Here is a 12,203-nt window from a genome sequence, read left to right on the forward strand (position 1 = left end):
AATTCAGAAGGTCACTTATTAAGCATATCAAGGTGGCACTGAGAAAGGTGAAATCCAACTTAAAGAAATCAAAAACATAATACAGGCTATGAAAGGAAAAATCTTCAGTGAAATAGATAGCATAAATAAAAAATAATCACAACTTCTGGAAATCAAAGACACACTTAGAGAAATGCAAAATGCACTGGAAAGTCTCAGCAATAGAATCAAACAAGCAGAAGAAAGAACCTCAGAGCTCAAATACAAGGCTTTTGAATGAATCCAATCCATCAAAGACACAGAAAAAACTATTTTTAAAAAAAATGAACAAAGGCTCCAAGAAGTTTTGGACTATGTTAAATGTCCGAACCTAAAAATATTTGGTGTTCCTGAAGAAGAAGAAAAATCTAAAAGTTTGAAAAACATATTTGAGGGAATAATTGAGGAAAACTACCAGCCTTAGTAGAGATATAGACATCCAAATACAAGAAGCTCAAAGAATATCTCGGAAATTCATTGCAAAAAGATCATCACCTAGGCACGTAGTCATCAGGTTATCTAAAGTCAAGATGAAGGAAAGAATCTTAAGAGCTGTGAGGCAAAAGCATCAGATAACTTATAAAGGAAAACCTATCAGATTAACAGTAGATTTCTAAGCAGAAACCCTACAAGATAGAAGGGACTAGGATCCTATTTTTATCCTCCCTAAACAAAACAATTATCAGCCAAAAATTTTGTATCCAGCAAAACTAAGCTTCATAAATGAAGGAAAGACACAGTCCTTTCCAGACAAACAAATGCTAAGAGAATTTGCCACTACCAAGCTAGCACTACAAGGACTGCTAAAAGGAGCTCTAAATCTTGAAATAAATCTTTGAAATACACCAAAAGAACCTCCTTAAAGCATAAATCTCACAGGACCTATATAGCAATAACACAATGAAAAAAAAAAAACTAGGTATTCAGGCAACAAATAGCATGATGAATAGAATAGTACCTCACATCTGAATACTAATGTTGAATGTAAATGGCCTAAATGGTCCACTTAAAAGATACAGAATGGCAGAATGGAAAAGAATTCACCAACCAAGTTTCTGCTGTCTTCAGGAGACTCACCTAACACATAAGGACTCACATAAACTTAAGGTAAAGGAGTAGAAAAAGATATTCCATGCAAATGGACATCAAAAGTGAGCAGGAGCAGCTATTCTTTTATCAGACAGAAAAAACTTTAAAGTAACAGCAGTTAAAAAATACAAACTAGTCCAACAGGAAAATATCACAATCCTAAATATATGTGCACCTAACACTGGAGCTCCCAAATTTATAAAACAATTACTACTAGACATAAGACATAAGATAGATGGAAACACAGTGATAGTGGGGGACTTTAATACTCCACTTACAACACTAGACAAGTCATCAAGACAGAAAGTCAACAAAGAAACAATGGACTTAAACTATACCCTAAAACAAATGGACTTAACAGATATTTACAGAACATTCTACCTAACAACTGCAGAATATACATTCTGTTCATCAGCACATGGAACATTCTGCAAGATAGACCATATTATAGACCACAAAAAAAGCCTCAGTAAATTTAAGAAAATCAAAATTATATCAAGTACTCTCTCAGATCACAGTGGAATAAAATTAGAAATCAATTCTAAAATGAACCCTCAAAACCATGCAAATACATGGAAATTAAATAAGCTGCTCCTGAATGATAGTTGAGTCTACAATGAAATCAAGATGGAAATTAAAAAATTATTTGAACTGAGTGATAATAGTGACACAACCTGTCAAAACCTCTTGGATACACCAAAAGCAGTGCTAAGAGGAGAGTTCATAGCATTAAATGCCTACATCAAAAAGTCTGAAAGAGCACAAATAGACAATCTAAGGTCACACCTTACAAAACTGGAGAAACAAGAACAATTCAAACCCAAAGCCAGCAGAAGAAAATAAATAATGAAGACTAGAGCAGAACTAAATGAAACTGAAACAAACAAACAAAAAAATACAAAAGATAAATGAAACAAAAAGCTGGTTATTTGAAAAGATAAATAAAATTGATAGACCAGGGCCTGGCATGGTGGCTCACACCTGTAATCCCAGCACTTTGGGAGGCCAAGACAGGAGGACAGCTTGAGCCCAGGAGTTAGTGATCAGCCTGGATGACATAGTGAGACCCCACCTCAAAAAAAAGGTTGATAGACCATTAGTGAGATTGACCAAGAAAAGAAGAAAGAAGATCCAAATAAGCTCAATTAGAAATAAAATGGGAGATATTACAACTGATACCACAGAAATACAAAAGATCATTCAAGGCTCCAATAGGCAACTTTATATGCATAAATTAGAAAACCTAGAGGAGGTGGTTTGCCTTGAAATACACAGCCCTCGTTGATTAAACCAAGAAGATATAGAATTTCTGAACAGACCAATAACAGGCAGTGAGACTAAAATGATAATAAAAAAATTGCCAGCTAGGCAAGGTGGCTCATGCCTATAATCCCAACACTTTGGGAGGCTGAGACAGGTGGATCACCTAAGGTCAGGAATTCGAGACCAGCCTGGCCAACACAGTGAAACCCAGTCTCTACTACAAATACAGAAAAAAAATAGCTGGGCGGGGTGGCAGGCACCTGTAATCCCAGCTACTTCAGAGCCTGTGGCAGTGAACCCAGGAGGCAGAGATTGCAGTGAGCCGAGATCCAGCATTGCACTCCAGCTTGGGCAACAAGAGCGAAACTCCATCAAACAAAAAAAAAGTTGCCAACAACAGCAAAAAAAAAAACTCCAGGATGAGACGAATTCACAGCTGAATTCTATCAGACATTCAAAGAAGAATTGATACCAATCCTATTGATACTATTCTGCAAGATAGAGAAAGAGGAAATTCTCCCTAAGTCATTCTATGAAGCCAGTATCACCCTATTACCAAAACCAGGAAAGGACATTTAGAAATATATATATATATCCCTGATGAACATAGATGAAAAAAATCTTCAACAAAATACTAGTGAACTGAATCTAACAGCATATCAAAAATATAATCCACCATGATCAAGTGGGTTTTATACCAGGGATGCAGGGATGGTTTAACATATAAGAAGTCAATAAATGTAATACACCACATAAACCAAATTAAAAATGATCATCTCAATAGATGCAGAAAAAGCATTTGACAAAACCCAGCATGGCTTTATGATTAAACCCCTCAGCAAAATCAGCATAAAGGGACATATCTTAAGGTAATAAAAGCCATCTATGACAAACCAGCAGCCAACATTATACTGAATGGAGAAAACTTGAAAGCATTCCCCCTAAGAACTGGAAGCAGAAGAGGATGCTCACTTTCACTATTTCTATTCAACATTATACTGGAAGTCCTAGCCAGAGCAATCAGACAAGAGAAAGAAATAAAGGGCATCCAAATTGGTAAAGAAGAAGTCAAACTGTTGCTGTTTGCTAATGTTATGATCGTTTACCTAGAAAACCCTGAATACCCCTCCAAAACGCTTCTAGAACTGGTAAATGAGTTCAACAAAGCTTCAGATACAAAATTAAGGTACACAAATAGGTAGCTCTGCTATACACAAACAGCAACCAAGCTGAGAGTCAAATCAAGAACTCAACACCTTTTACAATAGCTGCAAAAATAAAATAAAATACTTAGGAATATACCTAACCAAGGAAGTGAAAGACCTCTACAAGGAAAACTAAAAAACACTGCTGAAAGAAATCATAGAGGACACAAACAAATGAAAATACCTCTCGTGCTCATGGGTGTGTGGAATCAATATTGTGAAAATGATCATACTGCTAAAAGCAATCTACGAATTCAATGCAATTCCCATCAAAATACCACCATCATTCTTCACAGAACTAGAAAAAACAATCCTAAAATTTATATGGAACCAAAAAAGAGCTTGCATGGCCAAAGCAAGACTAAGCAAAAAGAACAAATCTGGAGGCATCAAATTACCGGATTTCAAACTATACCATAAGGCCATAGTCTCTAAAACAGCATGGTACTGGTATAAAAATAGGTACATTGACCAATGGAACAGAATAGAGAACCCAGAAATAAACCCAAATACATACAGCCAACTGATCTTTGACAAAGCAAACAAAAACGTAAAGTGGGGAAAGGACACCCTATTCAACAAATGGTGCTGGGATAATTGGCAAGCCACATGTGGGAGAATGAAACTGGATCCTCATCTCTCACTTTATACAAAAATCAACTCAAGATGGATCAAAGACTTAAATCTAACACCTGAAACCATAAAAGTTCTGTAAGATAACATTGAAAAACCCCTTCTAGACACTGGCTTAGGCAGAGACTTCATGACCAAGAACCCAAAAGCAAATGCAACAGAAACGAAGATAAGTAGATGGGACCTAATTAAAGTAAAAAGCTTCTGCAGACCAAAATAAATAATCAGCAGAGTTAACAGACAACCTACAGAGTAGGAGAAAATCTTCACAATCTATAGATCTGGCAAAGGACTAATATACAGAATCTACAAAGAACTCAAACAAACCAGCAAGAAAAAAGCAAACAATCCCATCAAAAAGTGGGCTAATGACATGAATAGACAATTCTCAAAAGAAGATATACTAATGGCCAACAAGCACATGGAAAAATGCTCAACATCACTAATGATCAGGGAAATGCAAATCAAAACCATAATGCAATAGATACCACCTTACTCCTGCAAGAATACCCATAATCAAAAAATAATAGATGTTCTTGTGGGTGTGGTGTAAAGGGAACGCTTTTACACTGTTGGTGGGAAGTAAACTAGTACCACCACTATGGAAAACAGTGTGGATATTCCTTAAATAACTAAAAGTAGATCTACCATTTGATCCAGCAGTCTCACTAGTGGGTATCTACCCAGAAGAAAAGAAGTCATTATATGAAAGGGATACTTGCACATACATGTTTATAGCAGCACAATTTTCAATTGCAAACATATGGAACCAGACCAAATGCCCATCAATTGACAAGTGGATAAATAAATTGTGGTATACACACACACACACACACACACACACACACACACACATATATGATGGAATACTACTCAGCTATAAAAAAGGAACAAAATAATGGCATTTGCAGTAACCTCAATGGAACTGGAAACTATTTTTCTAAGCAAAGTAACTCAGGGATGGAAAACCAAACATCATATGTTCTCACTCATAAGTGGGAGCTAAGCTATGAGGATGCAAAGGCATAAGAATAATATATTGGACTTTAGGGGAAACCGTGGGAGGGGGTGAGGGATAAAAGACTACATATTGGGTACAGTGTACACAGCTCAGGTGATGGGTGCACCAAAATCTCAGAAATCACCACTAAAGAAATTATTCATGTAACTAAACACTACCTTCTCCCTAAAAACCTATTGAAATAAAAAATAAATTTAAAAAGAACTTAAAAAAATGCAAATGAAGAAGTGTACAAGGTTTCCTAGACATAAATGAGAGTTGTCTCAGAAACCCTTTGTATGGCTGGTATAAGACCCAAATACAGGCTAGGCACAGTGGCTCACACCTGTAATCCCAGCACTTTGGGAGGCCAAGGAGGGTGGATCACCTGAGGTCAGGAGTTCAAGACCAGCCTGACCAACATAGTGAAACCCCATCTCTACAAAAAAATACAAAATTAGCCAGACATGATGGTACGTGCCTGTAATCCCAGCTACTCAGGAGGCTGAGGCAGGAGAATTCCTTGAACCAGGAGGCTGAAGTTGCAGTGAGGTGGAATCATGCCGTTGCACTCCAGCATGGGCAACAAGAGCAAAACTCTGTCTCAAAAAAAAAAAAAAAAAAAAAAAAAATTCCAAATACGGATCCATCATGTAATCCACCCATGCTGAGTAATTAATAGGTATACAGCCCTGGGCTAGCTAGACTCTCATCCAACAAGTTCTCTACAATGAGCAGTGAAGCCAGTAATTCTCCATGAAGGCTTTGCTTTAGTTCTGCATACATCTGTTAAGTGTCTTCTATGCTCAAACATAAAATGCTCCTTCCAACCATTTTAATAAAAAAATCTATTCTGGGATTGATTAAATGTTCTAGTTACTCTCCTGAAGAAAATTACCATGACTCAATATTATTCCAAACAGTCATTTTATAAGCTTTTATTATTGTTGTTATTATTTTATTATTGTTTCAAACAAGCTGGTTAGGAATAGGGGCATATCTATTTTAATACAAGATAATTCGACATGATCTAACCGCTCTTTCCAAAGAACTACAGTTTAATAAGATGACCTTAAAAGACAAATTCTCTAATATTCTCAGGACAGTGTGAGCAAATCCCGTAGAAGAATCTGGATATTTTAGATAGACGTGGTTGTTTTGGGCTCAATGATCATATGAGATAGGTACCATTATTATTCCCCATATTACTGATAAGGAAATTGAGACAAAGAAGATTAAATATTTTTCCTGAGGTCACAACTTGCTTATGTTACACAAGATATGGCCCCTTGAGCAACTCGAGAAGCCCACCTCATCTGTTGGTGCATCATCTGTTAAAAATGTGACAGCCTTAATTGTATATGGAACCAAGAAAGTAAAAGTCTTCAAAGAAAAGTGAACACCTCTTCTCCCTCTCATTCAAGTACATGCAGATGATTCAGAGATCCATGGGAGAAAAGAGCACAACTTGGAAAAAACATCTAACTAATTTTTCTATAGCCTTTGAATAACATCAACAGCCTTTCATGCCGGTTACTCTACAACTGGTCAAGATTGACTCAGAGTTCTTGGCTATATCTCTTGTGGGAATAGAGTTGTATTTTCTTAAACAGAAAGTTGAGTGGCTTTGAAAGAGAGATGCAATCCAACTTCTAATTAGCAAAGGAAGACTTGACTACATTTCCAGGCATTGGAAGAACAAACAGAATAAATTTGAATATTGATGGGATGAACACAACTCTACCAAGTGGGAAGCAAAAAATTTCCAAAGAGGAATTATGCAGGAAGAGGGCAAAAATCATCTTTTGAAAAATCACTGAAGTCCAGTGCATGGCTATGGTAGGCGCTAACAAGTTCTTGAGACCCAGGATCACAAACTATAGATGCGAAGAAGTAGGCACCGGAAGTGGTCAAACAACCAACATAAGAACATCACACTTTTTCAAGAAATGGAGCCTGAGACAATGACAAGAGATGAAAAAGATAATGCCAATCCTGGGGGTGGCAAAAAAAAAAAAGTACCACTGAGCCTTTCCTTTTCCAATGTACGGAAGACATCAGGAGACATATTATCTGCAAATAGTCACACAATAACAACAAAATGAAATGTACAAGGGAAATGTATTTTGAAGAGTTTTTATGTAAAGTACTTGCTGCTATGGGAAGCAAAAGAGCAGAGTGATGTGGAGGGGGAAATGGGCTGATAAAACAAAGACAAGTGATCGTGAGAGATGTACCATGGGGATTTTCTAGCTCATGAAATGCCTCTCAGTATTAGAAAAGATATCCTAAATAAATAGTTGATTTCATAGCACACACTCTTTGCTCTATATGCCTTTTGTCCCTTCTTTTGCTTGGAAACCTCCCTCCCTTTCTTCAAGACTCAACTCTGATCTTATTTCCCTAGCAAACTTTCAGTTAGCAAACTCTCCTAGCAGTCTAAGGGCATCCAGTTATCTGTGCTTCCTCTATTAACCTCCTTATAGAGTTGTTTTGTTGATGTTTGTTTGGGGTTGTCTGCCCCAGTTGGCAAATTTTGCATTCTTGGTACATATATATCATATTGTTTTTCACACAGTTTGAGCTCTACCACCATTTGTGGATTATGGTGGTAATTTCCATCAAAAACACATTTATTACAAGAAATGAATAAAATTAGAGTCCTATTTTCCTCACTGTTGAGAGTAGGATCACATAGGAGACAGGGGGAATTGTTTTTATAAGAAATGGAGGAAAAATGAGAGTTTCTGCATCTAACATTTTAGTTCAGAAATATGACAGTATCCAAGGTGGCCCACAGTATAATTGCAAAAAAATGGGTAAAAGTGCTAAACAAGGCACCTGAAATTGCAATGAAATTAGAAATCCTGTTTTTAAAAAACAGGCTGGAATAATGAAAATCTGCTTAAGGAAAATTTGATATGGTCCTGTAATGAGAAAGAGCCCTGTAATTGCCTTCTTAACCACCACTGAATTTTAAATAGCTCAAGCATTAACTCTTTGCTGCAGGGGGTCCCAAAAGCAAGAGATTTTGTAATGTTAATTGCTCAAATACTCCTAATTTGTTTCCAAGGGGTTGAAACAGCTCTTAATTGTTCTTTCGTCTTTGATCAAGGCAAAGGAAAAAAAAATCATTGACGTCAAATTCATTCAATATACATTCAAGTCATATACGTTAAAGTTTTTCAAGTATAACCCAAAATGAAAAACTGCAAAGTTCTCAGACACTTTAGTTGACAATGAATGTGAAGATGTACTTGTCTCTTCCACCTGTGACTCCTAGAGTTATGAGGGCTCTCAGTCTGGCATGTGGATATCATCACTCACTTTAATTTTAGTTTTAATTTTGTGAGAAAGGAGTCATTTTTTTTTCTTTTTTTTTCTTTTTTTTCTTTTTTTGACAGAGTCTCGCTCCGTCACCCAGGCCTCCTGCCTCAGCCTCCTGAGTAGCTGGGACTACAGGCGCCCGCCACCACACCCAGCTAATTTTTTGTATTTTTAGTAAAGACAGGGTTTCACTGTGTTAGCCAGGATGGTCTCTATCTCCTGATCTCGTGATCCACCTACCTCGGCCTCCCAAAGTGCTGGGATTACAGGCATGAGCCACCACACCCAGCCAAAAGGAGTCATTTTTAAAAAAAACACCAAGTTGAGTGGTTTCGAAGAATAATTTTTTCAATGTTTTTTGCCCTCTTCCTACATAATTCCTCTTTGGGGATTTTTTTTTCCTCTATTTCATGGAGTTGTGCTCATCTTTTAAACCTCTGTGAACTTTAATTTTTAATTTATAAAACCATCCTTTAAATCTCTGTAAACTTTAATTTTATAGAGATTAAAAGATTACGTTTTTTACTCACTCAAACATCAAAAGTATTTCACTTTTTATTAACTTAGATATGCTCATTCAGGTCGTTTAAAAACCACAAAGACTACACCAGGATTTTCTGAAATTTTTCCAAAATAAAAATGGTGTGAGTTTCATCAAAAACTGTTAATTACTTTTACCACAATTCATCATTTAAGGTCAGGAAAATATTTTTAAAATATATTCGAACTAGCAGATTAATGCATCAGAAAAATAAATAAATAAAAATGAAGGAAAATGGCATACTAAGACAGTGTATTAGATTGTATCGAAGTCAGAAGAGCTTTAAGAAAAATAAGGATGAAAACAGCAGAGTTGTGTCTGTTAGCAGTGAGAACTAAAACGCCGTAACTTTTTTTATGTAAAAGGACCCCACTGTTCTGTACAAACATACAATAATATCATGCAATCCCAACAAATAACAATATAATATTAAGGCTCTTGTAGTAGACATGGTTGCCCCTGTAACATCCGTCCTCCCATTCTTTCTTGCTGGGTGTCCACCTTCTTCTATGCAATACGCTCAGGGAAGGTGGCCCAATCCCCAATCCAAGGGTATATTTGGATTGACTTTTGACTTTTGCAGCAATCCTGTTTTCCTTGTGTATTAGTCTGTTCTCTTGCTGCTAATAAAGACATACCTGAGGCTGGGTTAATTTATAAAGGAAAGAGGTTTAATAGACTCACAGTTCCACATGGCTGGGGAGACCTCACAATCATGATGGAAGACGAAGGAAAAGCAAAAAGATTGGCTTACATGGTGGCAGGCAAGAGTGTGTGCAGGGGACCTCCCCTTTAAAAAAACCATCAGATCTCAGGAGACTTACTCACTATCACAAGAAGAAGCACAGGAAAGACCCACCCCCATGATTCAATTACCTCCCACCAGGTCCCTCTCACGGCATGTGAGAATTATGGGAGCTGCAATTCAAGATGAGATTTCAGTGGGGACACAGCCAAACCATATCACTTTGCTAGTGATTCTTTTAAGGCTAGATATATATTCATCACATGATCAAGGAAACCCAGTCCCTCTTTTCTCACAGTTGTGTCAGGATCTGTGCACGGAACTGTGACAGCCATCTTGCTACCCTGAGGTGGACGGACTTCCACTCTGTAGATGACAGGATAGACACATGAAAGGGACCTGGATTCTCGAAGATATTATGGAGCTCTTCAGTTAACAAACCTTGGAGTCAACCTAACTTGAACTCCGTGGGATGATAAATTCCTTTAGTGTTTAAGGCATCTGGAGCTGAAGTCCTCTGTTACTAGCAGCTAGAGACATACTAACTGATACGATATGTTGAAAGAGGTTGCAGAGCATCACATGACCCCATCAGGCTTACCTTGTTCACCAAAAAGGAAAAGTTTCCTTAGACTTTCACTTGCTTTCAAAACTGATGTCCTCAGAGTTTCTCAATGAGCCCACTACAAAAACAAGACACAGAAATCACAAGCTGTCAGGACTGAGAATTTTGGAGGAGGTTAAGAGGGAGCTGCTCTTCCCCATGCTTCTGATTTCCACCACCTTCCCTACACTTCTGACCCTCTTCCAGCTTTTCCTCACTTCTGTTTGACTTATGGGAATTTTCAGTATTTGCAACACACACCCAGAAACTCTGCCGCTTACCAGCTTTGTAATTGTGGACAAATTATGTAGTTTCTCTTGGCTTTGATTTCCCAATCTCAAAAATGAAAGAAATAGTAGTATCTAAGTTATGGAGCTGTTAAGAGTATTGAATAATTTAATATATGGAAAGGTATTATACTTCTTAGAATAACACCTGGTACCTAGTGTGAATGATGACTATTTTTATAGATCCAAATTTCCCCTTGACCAGGATGGCATTGTTTACCTCCATATTAGCATCAGCTTCAAGGAATGTGATAAGAATATATTTGTCAAGACCAAGGAAGATTATCATGATCAGAAAGATACTGTATTTCTTATTTGAATGCATTAAAAAGTGTACTCAGAATGGCAATCCTCACACTTTAGACTATGAATATACTTTTGAATGCTTCTCACAGGAGCCTATGTTTAGAAACAGTAAGCAGAAAAATTAATTTGGAGAAATATCTTAAGCATTTTCTCAAGTAGGTTCTTGAGAAGACTAATTCCACAGTCTGACTAAAGTATGTATACACACACACACGTACACACCCATGCACACACACACACACGAAATATTTCTGTGGCCAAATAAGTATGGCAAAACACCAGGTTAAATAGCACTAAACAGCTTTTATCTCACTTTAAGATATTTTTAATTTTTTTTTCTTTTTTTTTTTTTCCAAAACAGAGTCTTGCTCTGTTGCCCAGGCTAGAGTACAGTGGCACAATCTCGGCTCACTGCAACCTCTGTTTCCCAGGTTCAAGCAATTTTCCTGCCTCAGCCTCCTGAGTAGCTGGGATTACAGATGCACATCACCACGCCCAGCTAATTTTTGTATTTTTAGTAGAGACGGGGTTTCACCATGTTGGCCAGGCTGGTCCGAACTCCTGACCTCATGATTCGCATACCTCTGCTTCCCACGGTGCTGAGATTACAGGCTTGAGCCATCGCGCCTGGCCTAAGACATTTTTTTATCAACTTGCAATAACCTTCTAGCTAGTCTTTTACTCACCTTCTTGCCCCCTCCAACCCATTCACCAAACCACAGTCAGAGTGATCTTTAAAAATCACAATTATTCAGTCATGGGACCACCACCACTGCTGCCACCACCACTAGCACTTAAAATCCTTTGGTAGGTGTCAATCACACCTGGAATAAATTGCAAACTCCTTACCATTACCCCAAAGCCTCTGTTTAATCTGTTCACACCTCCCTCCATCTCTTCCCTGGTTCACTACACTCAACCTCACTCACTTACGAGGCTTCTAGAACCCAGTAGACTCCCTTCTTACATTAGGGGCTTGGCACTTCCTTCTCTATATGATAAGAATGCCCTTTGAAGAACTTTCAGCATAAGAGTTCCTTTTCAGAGGGGCCATCCCTACATACCACCCCACCTCTAAAGTACTTCCTCGCCTTCAAGAAAAATATCTATTTTTTTTTTTTTTTTTTGGAGACAAGGTCTTGCCCTGTTGCCCAGGCTGGAGTGCAGTGGCACAATCATAGCTCA

The 12,203-nt window shown here is 37.6% G+C and overlaps 1 protein-coding gene across 1 annotated transcript in view; it reads right to left on the reverse strand.

Annotated features, from left to right (window-relative positions):
- The window catches only part of SCG2 (secretogranin II), a 74,209-nt gene extending 63,710 nt beyond the window's left edge, over positions 1-10,499 (reverse strand). The window contains exon 1 of the mRNA XM_063712583.1: positions 10,423-10,499. The gene's annotated coding sequence lies outside the window, so the exon portion shown is untranslated. The remainder of the gene's footprint in view (positions 1-10,422) is intronic.
- Positions 10,500-12,203: the final 1,704 nt, after the last annotated feature.

The sequence above is a fragment of the Pongo abelii genome, chromosome 11 (genome assembly GCF_028885655.2).
Source record: "Pongo abelii isolate AG06213 chromosome 11, NHGRI_mPonAbe1-v2.0_pri, whole genome shotgun sequence".
Lineage (NCBI taxonomy): Eukaryota > Metazoa > Chordata > Mammalia > Primates > Hominidae > Pongo > Pongo abelii.